The following is a 12682-nucleotide window of genomic DNA, read 5'->3' on the forward strand; positions in this document are numbered from 1 at the left end:
AGGAAGTCAAATAATGGACTTATATGTGCTACCGGAGGGAGGTCCACCACTACTAGGCCGGGAGTGGTTTAGAAACATAAATATGGACTGGCATTCGCTAAAAGCCATAAAGAGTGAGAACTCGGTGCAGATAATCAGCCCAGACTCTAGAACTGATGATGGTAAGACCAACCCATGTGCAAAAGACAAAGTTTCAGCACAGAATTCCACTGAGCAACAACAACATAGTTTAACAGAGAATTCTGAGTCTGTCAAGTCTACTGATATGCACATTTTTGAGGGACACTGGGCTCGAACTCAACTCCATTTCAAACTACAACAGCAATTAGAACAAATGATTTGCCGTTTTGAGCAAGAGATGAATGAAATAAAAAAGTTCTTTGTTACAGAGTGGGAGAATCTGGAAAGTCAACAGAAGCAACTGATGGAGAAAATGGAGCAGGAGCACACCAACCATCTGCGCGAGGAGGCCGAACGAATCAAAGCTGATTCAGGTTCTGAAGGTGCGTGCCATAATCTGGTGTCAGAAGAGTTAACGGTCAGCCAACTCCTTCATATGCTGAGGGACAAGACTCTGAAATGGGAAAAACTTGAACACGAGCTGCGATCTTCAAAGGAAAAGGGTTCGGAGCTCTCAAAAGTAATTGAGATGGCTGATGTGACGACACAGACTGAAACGACTGCAACAGAGCAGCCATTGGATGCCAAAAGTACGCTGACTCACGTCAATGTAGAACAACAGACCGCTGAAACAGCTGCTCCGGTAGAGGGATTGCACAGTTCGATCAATCAATCTCCAAAGGAAGTTGAAGTATTAAAATCACAAATGAGGTCACTAGTAAACGACTTGCTGAAAGCCCAGAAAAAGCTGGATGCAGAGGTACACATGAAGAAGTCTCTTCAGGAAAGATGTCTGGATTTGGAACAAGAGCTGGCTAACGTCCAGCTGGGTAGGGAGGAAATAGACGACCCTCTCACTGGTCTAGCTCAGGACGACACCGAATATTACCATGACCTGGTGGACGACACCGAATATTACGATGTCCTGTCCTGCCCAGCTTGTAACTTCGACTCCCAAAGTGCAGAAATCATGGAGGAGCACCAAAAGTCTACGGAACATCGGGAGAAGCTGGCTCTACGACGGAAACAGGAGGAAGAGAAGGAGGAACTGCGCATGCAGCTGGCAGCTGTGGCAGCTGACAATGGAGCCCAGAGAGTCTCCAAGAAGCAGAAAAGGAAAAGGAAAAACAGAAGATGACCCATCTGAACCATTATCACCTCTACCAGATCACACACGTGGTCCCTCCGAACGGAGCCAAATCAGTTCGGAAGTTCAAGCTGTTAAATCCATGAAAGGACTATTGAATGAATAACGTGAACCGACTACACCACAGAGATTGAATCTGTGAACTGTTTTCCGCAGAGACTGAATCTGTGATATGTTACGTTAAACATGAAGTTATATATGTATATATGTTATTACGTTATGTTAAATGGGGGGGATGACTATAAAGCTAAGAAGGGAGGAGTGTTGTGTATGTAACCTGTTCCACCTTAAGAGAGCTTAAGCCTGTTCCACCTTAAGAGATGTACTACTTTCTCAGGCTGCTGTAGACGTAATACCGGGGGTGAACACACCGGTATATAAGCACTGTGCAGTAATCTTGTATTCAGTATAGTCCCTACCTCCAACCAGTAAAGACCTGTTTTTATTGTTACTCATTAGTCTGTGTCTTAATTAACTAAATAACTCACAGACTTAACACAGGCAACGAGGGAAAACAGTTCGAGATCGGTGGCTGAGACTGCTGCATTTTCGGCCCCGGACACCACAAGCTGTTTCACCGTTGCTATAAATGAGTTGTGCAATGTACTGTCAGATGTATGCGTTCTCGGGTGGACTGGCGGGGCCGACCCATTCTGTTGTATCTGTTGCGCGGGTTTTAATGCGTTTACGGGAATGTACAAGGGTACCCGGAGCCTGGTCGTCTAGTGTAATTAAAATTGGCGGCCGTGGGAGAGGGTACCCGCTTTAAGTTCATTTCTGAGAAATGCTGTGGGGAGAAACGACTTACCTTTTCCCTTGTATTATGAATGCGGTCACAAATTACTCGGAGACAGGTTTTTCTGTCTCCACCTTGTAACGTGTTTTAAAGATTTGGGGACATTGTACCTTCAGGGAACTGTTTCGTTGTCCACGTTTTGGGAACAGTTTGTTTTAGTTTAGGAAACTCCCGGGAAGGTAGGTTTGGTTTCGTCCGATAGCGGGTCACCCTCGTCTCACATCCAGGGAGGGAGACTCGTCTCAATCATGCTCATAATTGTACCCTTGTGGCGCACAGCCCGCGTGGTTCCCTCCTCAGGCTTAAACCACTTGCGCTGATTGATGTGGAACCACTTCATGCGCCTAGGGAGTTTTATGGCATTGAGCATAGGACTGGCTTTGTCCACAATCGCGTATGGTCTCGCATATAAAGGCTCAAACACCTATCTTCTATGTTTCTATGTCTGAAGACATACCAGGGCCTCCATACACACACCAGTTGCGTGATAATTCTGCCGTAGGTTTGATGGTGTTATTATCACAGGGGGGTGTAGGATTTGGCCGGTGCCAACATCAGTGGGTGCATGTGCCTGAAGGATTTTTGGACTTTTAAAATGGATATGTACCCTTTTAAAATGGAGATGCACTTGGGCTGCATTTCAAAATGGAGTTTGGACTTTTGGACTTTAAAAAAAAGGACTGTTTTTGGTTTCTGTTAGATCCGTGATTCTGAGGGTTTGCTGTTTTTCAATAACCACACCGATGCTGTAACTTAACAATTAAACAGGTATTTACTGGAGGAGGGTAGTCTCAAGACTGGGGGTACAGAGGCATGCACAAAGCTTATATACAGGTGTGGTCACTGCCGGTACTACAGTATACAGGAGCTGTAAAAGTAGTTCTGTCTTAAAGGCACATACACTACAATTCCACCCCTTTTAGATTAGTAGTACCCCTAATATTCAAATAACAATTAACACTTTAACATGTACATTAAACAACAATAGTCCATTTATAGATTCAGTCTTTGGGGCGGCTTCCTGACCCTTTCGGGATAGCGCCTTTCCTGAGGTTCTTGTTCTTGGTACAGAGGCGATTCTGACCCCTTTTCATCGGGTAGTTCACTGGGTTCCACTGCTACTGGTTCTGAGGTAGATGCTACCGGTATGTCGGGTTCATTCCCAGGTACTCGAGACATGGGGTTGACGCGTTCCTGTGACGCTAAGATCTGATCGACGTGGCGTCTCACAATGTTCTCCCCGACATCCACGGTGTACATTAATGGCTCCTGCCTTGTGCATATCGTTCCGGGTTGCCATTTCTCTGTTCGATAGTCACGGGCCAAGACTGGTTGTCCTACATGGAAGCTCCTTGTTGGCTTCTCATGGATGTGCTGGAATTGCTTGTCCTCAACATTTCTTCACACATTTGGTCTGAGCAAGTCCAGACGAGATCTCAACCTTCGGTTAAAGAACATCATGGCCGGGGTCTGGTTGGTAACTGCATGTGTCGCGTTTCGGTAGGCTAATAAGAAATTGTCCATCTTATGCTGTAGTGGAATTTCATCGTAGCACATGGCCTTTATCGCCTTCTTAAAGGTTTGTACGAACCTCTCAGCCAATCCATTTGTGGCTGGATGATACGGGGCGGATGTGTAATGCCTTACCCCATTCCTTCTCATAAATTTTTGAAACTCTTCGGACACAAACTGTGGTCCATTATCAGAGCAAATCTGCTCTGGCAAACCGTTTCTGGCAAATATGGTCCGTAGGACTGCAATCGTTTTCTCTGTAGTGGTTGAAGACATTTTTATCACCTCAGGCCACTTTGAATGAGCATCCACTGCTACAGGTAGACTACCCTTTATCCGGACTTCCGAAAACCGAAACCCTCTAAAAACCGAAGGTTTTTTCGTTCAGCGTAAGTCGTGCGTACGAACGAAAAAACCTTCGGTTTTTAGAGGGTTCCGGTTTCGGAAGTTCGGATAAAGGGTAAGTCGTGCGCACGACCCCCCGCCGACGCCTCCCCCGCGGACCCCGCCGGCCCCGACAACCGCCGACCCCGCCAGCCTCGACAACCGCCGACCCCCCCCGCGGACCCCGCCGGCCCCGACAACCGCCGACCCCCCCGCGGACCCCGCCGGCTCCGACAACCGCCGACACCGCCAGCCCCGACAACCGCCGACCCCCCCGCGGACCCCGCCGGCCCCGACAACCGCCGACCCCGCCAGCCCCGACAACAGCCGACCCCCCCGCGGACCCCGCCGGCCCCGACAACCGCCGACCCCCCCGCCGGCCCCGACAACCGCCGACCCCGCCAGCCCCGACAACCGCCGACCCCCCCGCGGACCCCGCCGGCCCCGACAACCGCCGATCCCCCCCGCCGACCCCCCCGCGGGCCCCGACAACCGCCGACCCCGCCAGCCCCGACAACCGCCGACCCCCCCGCGGACCCCGCCGGCCCCGACAACCGCCGACCACGCCAGCCCCGACAACCGCCAACCCCCCCGCGGACCCCGCCGGCCCCGACCCCCGCCGACCCCGACTGACTTACGCTGAGCGTCAGCGTAAGTCGTGCGCACGACCCCCCGCCGACCCCCCCGCGGACCCCCGCCGACCCACCTTCCGAAATCCGAAATTCTCCTTTATCCGAAACTCGGCTGGTCCCGAGGTTTTCGGATAAAGGATAGTCTACCTGTATTAAGAACATTGAGTCCATGAATGGACCAGCAAAATCAATATGCACCCGTTGCCATGGAGAGGAGGGCCACTCCCATGGGTGTAGAGGGGCATGTGGTGGTGCATTTTGGACCTTCTGGCATCCTAAGCAGCTCTTAGTTAGGTCTTCAATTTGTTGATCGATTCCCGGCCACCACACATAAGCCCTAGCAAGGCTTTTCATTTTCACTCCCCCCAGATGACCTTCATGTAGCTCATTTAGCACTCTCTCCCTTAACTTGGGTGGAATCACCACTCTGGATCCACACATCACTGTCCCCTGGCACACTGACAGCTGTTCTCTTCTGGATGAGAATGCTGGCAACAGTGAGTCGCCATGTGTTGGCCATCCCCTCACCGTCAACTCATATACCCGAGACAGCGTCGGATCATTGCAGGTCTCCTTCTCTATATCCGCGTTCGTTACTGGCAATCGTTCAATTATTGACGAATAAAATATCTCGATAGGGTCCACTGCTGGTGCTTCCTCCACAGTAGGCAGTGGCAGGCGCGATAGCCCATCAGCGTTCCCATGCTGTTTCGTGCCTTTATATTCTATTTCATATTGATTCGCCCCTAGAAACAGGGACCATCTTTGTAACCGTTGTGCAGTCATCACTGGAACGCCCTTCATAGGATTAAAGATGGAGACAAGTGGTTGGTGGTCAGTCAGCAAGGTGAACTTCTGCCCATGCAGATAGTGGTTGAATTTTTTTACTCCCCATACTAGGCTGAGGGCCTCCCTGTCAATCTGGGCGTAGTTGCGCTTGGCTGAGGTTAGTGACCGAGACACAAAGGCTACTGGCCTCTCCAACCCATCTGGGAATTTGTGCGACAGCACCGCTCCAATACCATAGGGTGATGCATCACATGCCAAACGAATTGGTAGTGCTGGGTTGAAATGGGCCAACACCTCTTTTGATGTGATCAATTCTTTACACTTCTGGAAAGCTCATCTACATTCGTCATCCCACTTCCATGGTACCCCTGTTTGCAGTAGGGTGTTCAGTGGGTGTAATACCGTGGACAAATTCGGTAAGAACTTGTGGTAGTAGTTTACCAGCCCAAGGAACGACCTCAGTTGTGACACATTTTCCGGTGCTGGAGCCTTGACTACTGCCTCAATCTTTTCAGGGGACTTATGTAACCCCTCTTCATTGATGACGTGGCCACAATACGAGATCTGTTTCTGGAAAAACTCGCACTTGTGGCGATTAGCTCGTAGTCCATACTCCTTTAATCTGGTGAGCACCTTCTCCAAGTTGGCAAGGTGCTCACTGTCATTTTCGCCCGTGACCAAGATGTCGTCCAAATAACACTGGGTCCCTGGAATCCTTTGCAGGACCTGATCCAGTGCCCTTTGCCAGATAGCCGGAGCCGAGGCTACTCCGAACACCAGCCGGTTGTATTGATAGAGACCTTTATGAGTGTTAATCGTAAGGTATTGTTTCGAAGCTTCTTCTACCTCCATTTGCAAGTACGCCTGGGCTAGTTCAATTTTGGTGAAGCGTTTACCTCCAGATAGCGAGGTGAAAATATCCTCAATTTGTGGAAGTGGATATTGTACCGTGTGAAGGACTGGGTTCACTGTCACCTTAAAATCCCCACAGATGCGGACCTTCTTCGTTTCCCCAGGCGTATTACTCAACGACCTCTTCATTACAGGAACGATGGGTGTGGCCCACTCGCTCCAGTCCACTTTGGTCAGTACTCCTGAACGTTCCAACCCTTCCAGCTCTGCTTCAACAGCTGGTCGGATCGCATAAGGCACTGGTCTGGCCTTAAGAAATTTTGGGCTTGCATTTTCCTCTATTTTAATCGTTGCTGTTATGCCTTTTAGTGTTCCTAGTCCCTCCTGGAACACTTCTTTTGCATCAGTTAGCATTTTTGACAGTCGTCCAGGTGTGACGTCGTCATCCTTTTTGGCCTCAACCTTCAGTGCCTGTATGGAATGCCAATCTAATTGTATCTTCCGGATCCATTCACATCCTAGCAGTGGTGGTCCTCCATCTGGCAATACATATATATCCATTTTAGGTATTTCCTGGCCTTTATATATCACTTTCACCCTTATTTTTCCTTTGGGGTAGACTTTTTGCCCCGTATACGTCTTCAAGACAATCTCTGTAGCTTTCAAGGGTATATGTGAAAATAGCCGCTTGTAGTCCCTTTGGTTTATGACTGTTAGGGCTGATCCTGTGTCCAATTCCATTTTCACTTGGACTCCATCTATCTTGAGTGTAACCCAGATAGTCTGGTGATCCTCCATTTCGGTTACCTTATGTAGTTTCAGACACCCCAGCTCCTTGCTTCCGGAGTCTGTGTCACTTTTCTGTTCGTCTGAACCACTGTCCATCACCTGATGTACCTTTTTGTACTTCTCCTGTGGAGATTTCTTACTGTTGGTTTTCTTCCCAGACCTGCAGACTCTTGCTATGTGTCCTGTTTTTCCACACTGTCTGCACACTTGGTCCTTGAACCAACAATCCTTCTGGTCATGTGTTGTTCTGCCACAGCGATAGCACTTCCCTGTTCCATAGGACATTTCATTGGTGCCATATTCTTGCGGTCTCCGTTGTATCTCTGCAGCGCCCCTTGCGGCTGCTTCGTGTGATACTGCCATACTGAAAGCCTTGTCCAGCGTAAGATCCTTTCCTGATAGAAGCCGTTTCTGGGTTCCTTCACTTTGTGGCCCACACACAAACTTGTTCCTTAACGTATCTGCTAGTCCCGCTCCAAACTGGCAGTGTTTCGATAGCTTGCGCAGTTCCGTTAGGTACTCAGCATTGCTTTCGTCTTTGTGTTGGTTCCTTTTATGGAACTTAAATCGTTCTGCTATCAGCAGCGGTGTGGGGTTTAAGTGGTCCTGTAGGATTTCTACTATGCTTTCGAAATTCTTGATCACCGGCTTCTCTGGGGTTATTAGATTTCGCAGTAACCCATAAGTTTTTGCACCCATGGAATTTAACAAAACCAGTGCTTTACTAGCATCTGGCACTTCATTCGCCCTGCAGTACACCTCAATACGTTCCACATATGTCGCCCAATCTTCGACATCATTGTCGAACGTAGAGATACTGCCACTCTTCGGCATCCCTGGGTGTGATTTAACTGTCAAAAATGGCGTCTCCCGCGCTTCCCCTTCTTCTCCGCTGGCACAAAATGGCATCTCCCGCGCTTTCCTTCCTTCCCGCGCTCACCCTTCTTCACCGCTGCGGCTTCTACAAATGGCGTCTCCCACGCTCTTCCTTCTTCTCCGCAGCTCAATGGCGTCTCCCGCGCTCTCCCTTCTTTTCCCCGTGGACACTGTTCAGCCTGTGAGCCCTGGCTGTGCTCTGCGCGTTCTTCTTTTTATTTTTATTTTTTTTCAACGCCGCTCGGTCTTGAACCCGGCTGTTGCTTTACCCGCTCTCTCCGGTTTGTTTTATTTTTAATTTTTTTTTCTCGACGCCGCTCGGTTTTCAACCCCCGGCTGCACCCTGTGCGCTTCACCCTCTGTCTTACCCCGTCGACGCTGCTCGGCTTTCTCTCCGCCGTCGGTCGGCTTCAGCCGCCGCTGCCCGGGAAGGGTCTGCGCTGGACCTGTCATCAGTCTCTTGCTGATCGTCGTGGCTGGGGAACCAAGCCCGGCTCTCCACAGCCTCCCCTGCGATGTTCACTCTCTGCCTGACAACTGGGCGGTTGCTCGTGGTCGACGCCCGTGTTCCTGGCCTCGACTTTTTTTTTAGTTGCAGGTAGATTCGAATCGACACTCGTCGCCACTATTAGATCTGTGATTCTGAGGGTATGCTGTTTTTCAATAACCACACGGATGCTGTAACTTAACAATTAAACAGGTATTTACTGGAGGAGGGTAGTCTCAAGACTGGGGGTACAGAGGCATGCGCAAAGCTTATATACAGGTGTGGTCACTGCCAGTACTACAGTATACAGGAGCTGTAAAAGTAGTTCTGTCTTAAAGGCGCATACACTACAGTTTCTGTGAAGATAGCAGGAACTGTCTGTCTTTTGGGTTGCCATGGGACCAGTCTCAACGCTGACGTCATGAAAGGCAGGGGCCTTTCCATTTCAAACTTGTGTGATTTGTGGATAAACACCTTTTGTCCATGGAGCCGGGATGTCTGGATGGACAATGAGGTTTGCAGGCCAAAAGTAACACCTCTGGACTCTTTCAATGAAGGAGCAGTCAAGAACTTAACAAACAGTTAGCACTTCAAGAACTGCTCATCTACAGTAATAGCCTACCATTATTTTCATCAAGATGACCAATCCAGGAAGACCAACGAGCATCTCTGCAATCATGGTAACCAGGAATCGCCCAGCCAGTTTTGTGTAATATACATGAGGTATAAATATGCTGAATTCGGGGATTCAGGGCTTGCTTTTCTCTACCATCTGTAACGCAGTTCTCCGCGTAGCTACGCGTCCATCAACTCTCCAGGAACGCCCAAATTGAGTGCCTCGCCGTACCGCCTGAACGTAACTCTCTAGGCCTCATCGCATGCCTCTGTTAGTCACGGTTTTGTCTCTGGAGTCGAACGTAGCCGGGACCGCATGAATCAACGACAAGGGCTGGTAATTATATCCAGCATACACCACTAGAAATCCCCAGGACCGCCTGCGTGTTTGGCTGCTGAGGAACTGCAAGTGTCCAAGACCCAGGCTAACATGTGCATGTGTGTGAGGAGGCTTCCAAGTGTGGGTTCTGACCAAACCGGGAGAGGGGTTTAGTTAGAAGGGTTTTTCCATTATCTAGGCTTAGATTCTGGGAAGAGGTTGGTTTGGCGTAACCAACAGGGTGGGTATTTTAGTCTAAGGTTATAAGCTAGTGTCCACGGTCACCTACTCATTATGCTGTAAGCGAGAGGAATAGGGATTGTCGTTTTGTGAGCGTAATATAAAGGAATCGATCTTTGACCAACCTGAACCATTTAGTTTTGTCCGAGTCAATTATAATCTATCCATAGTGACTCCTTGGGTCCGAACTTGGGGGTTGTGGGGCTTGTGGTTCGCGGTATGATTTGGAAGACCAACCGGGTGGAATCTGGTCACGGCCGGGTTACACAGTAATCCCGCTGGGGACACTGCGCATCGGGCATAGGAGAAGACCTATTTGGCCTTGGTCTCTCTCTCTGTGGGATTACCCACTAATCGATGGGCTGGGCAGGGACTATTGGCAAAAGCTCCTGCCGTCCAAAGAAAACAACCCAAACCGGGGAGTTTTTAATGCACGGGTCGACTCAAGGGAGAGTCATAAAAACACGGGGCACGCAAAAATACCCTACACCTCCTTGTTAACTCCTCAAAAGTTTCATTCAATTTGTCAGACACGACCTTCCCTTAACAAATCAGTGCTGACTATCCTTGATTAATCCGTGTCTTTCTAAATGAAGGTTTATCCTTGTTATGTTCATAAATAAATAGACGTTTTCATTATGAACAGCTAGCTTGAGCTAGTCATTTATTCAGCCATGTGGACTAGTGTACAGGCTTCCATCTTGACTGCTGCCTTGTGGGTAGCCCACTACTAAACATACAGCTCCACCTAGTGTACCATTCTAGAATGACATGTTACTGATCATTACATCCCCCTTCCTTAGAGGTTAAACAAAATCAATATCAATCAATCATAATGACATAAACATCTTCACAACAGTCAACACATTTTCAAAGCTTTACTTTATGAACTCTAAGCTTTTCATTCTTTTATTATAGTTTTCTTTGTACTCAAAGATTAAGTCTATCAGGCTTTTTTACTTCACGTGTGGATCTTCTCAGCACAGGTAAGTGATGTGTTTTCATGAGAGCCTGTGTGTGTGTTTGTGCTAGATTGTTCTGGTGGTGAGTGACAAGATTCAGTTGCGGCATTGTCATCGATTTGCTCTTGGATAGTTTCTTGTGTTTTCAGGAGGGAACGGCGGTTCCTCCTGAGAATCTGTCCTTCCTCAGTTCTAACAGTGTATGACCTTGGTCCTACTTCCTCAAGAACTGTAGCTTTCCTGTTCCATGCATCTGGATCCTCAATCCTGACAACATCATCCCTTGTCAATGGTTTCAGAGTTTTGGATGACTTGTCATAGTGTGATTTCTGTTTCAGCTTTAACAGTTGAAGTCTCTGTCTCAGTTCCTTACTCTGCTTCTCTTTTGCACAGCAGGGTAGCGTGGTGCGCAACTTGCGACCCATTAGGAGTTCAGCAGGTGACGAACCAGAGTCCAAAGGGGAGGCTCGGTAGCTCAGCAGGGCGAGATAAGGATCAGACTTGCTTTCTGTTGCTTTCTTCAGTAGCTGTTTGAGAACTTGAACACCTTTCTCTGCCTTACCATTCGACTGAGCATACAGAGGACTGGATGTGATGTGCTGAAAGTCATACTGTGCTGCAAACGGTTGCCACTCCTTACAGTTGAAGCACGGACCATTGTTGCTAACGGCAATCCTGGGAATTCCATGTCTGGCGAAGATGGATTTAACATGCATTATGACACTGCTTGCTGATGTGCTTGACAGCAGCGCCATCTCAGGATAGTTAGAATAGTAGTCAATCACTATTAGATAGTCTTTACCATTCAAATGAAAGAGGTCCATACCAACCTTTTGCCATGGTGCTGTTGGTAAGTCAGCTACTATCATTGGTTCCATTGCTTGTTTGTTTTGGTGTTTCTGACATGTCTCACATTTGCCTATCATGTTCTCAATGTCCTTACCTATACCAGGCCAATAAACAGTGTCTCTTGCTCTCCTTTTGCATTTTTCAATTCCGAGGTGTCCCTCATGAATCCTTTCGAGCATGTCTCAACGTAGAGCCTGTGGAATGACTATTCTGTTCTGTTTTAGTAATAGTCCACTTGCGACACTTAACTCTGACCTGATGTGATAGTACTTTGGACAGGAACCTTTTGGCCAACCATGATGAATGTTCTCTATTACTGTTTGTAACACTGTATCTTTTACTGTTTCTTCTGCTATTTGCTTTGATTTTGTGTCTGACACGGGCAGTGCAGCAGTGACCATACTCACATGAACATCCACGTCTTCCTCAGTAGAGCTCACATGACTCATTGTGGGTGCTCGGGATAGTGCATCTGCTAACACTATGTGTTTGCCTGGTGTGTAGATCAGTTCAAAGTCATATCTTTGCAGCTTCATCATGAGTCGTTGAATCCTTGGAGACATCTCATTCAGATTTTTTTTTATGATGGCAACCAGTGGGCAGTGGTCTGTCTCAACTGTGAAGATGGGAAGTCCATATATGTAGCCATGGAACTTTTCTAGTCCAACTACCAAGCCTAGACATTCCTTTTCAATCTGGGCGTATTGACACTCAGAATCAGTCATAGGCCTGGAGGCATAGGCAACAGGCTTCCAATCTTCACCCTCTGCTTGTAGCAAGACCACGCCTAGGCCATCTTTTGATGCATCCGTTGACACTTTGATTCTCTTTGTTGGGTCAAAGAAGGTGAGTACAGGTGTGGTTGTCAGCACTGTTTTGAGGTTCATCCACTCTTGTTCATGTCTTTCTGTCCATGCGAACTCATTCGTTTTATGTAGCAGGTCTCGCAGACAGACAAGTTAGGAATGAACTTTCCAATGAAGTTTATCATCCCCATGATGCGTAGCACTCCTTTTTTGTCAGTGGGTCAGGGCATGTTGAGTATGGCATTTACTTTTTCCATATCTGGCTCTATTCCTTTACCAGATAGATTATCTCCTAGGAAAGTGACTTCCTGGACGCCAAACTGACACTTGGCTTTGTTGAGCTTCAGTCCATTCCGGCGTATGCTCTGTAGCACTTTAGTCAGTCTCTCATTGTGTTCTTTCAGTGTGGAGCCCCAGATGATGATGTCATCAACATAGACCCGAACTCCTTCCAGACCTTCAATTATGTGTTCCATCGCTCTATGAAAGATGCAGATATTATCCCGA

Source organism: Somniosus microcephalus, chromosome 8 (genome assembly GCF_052327205.1).
Source record: "Somniosus microcephalus isolate GS21.2 chromosome 8, FLI_Smic_1.0, whole genome shotgun sequence".
In the NCBI taxonomy this organism is placed as follows: Eukaryota; Metazoa; Chordata; class Chondrichthyes; order Squaliformes; family Somniosidae; genus Somniosus; species Somniosus microcephalus.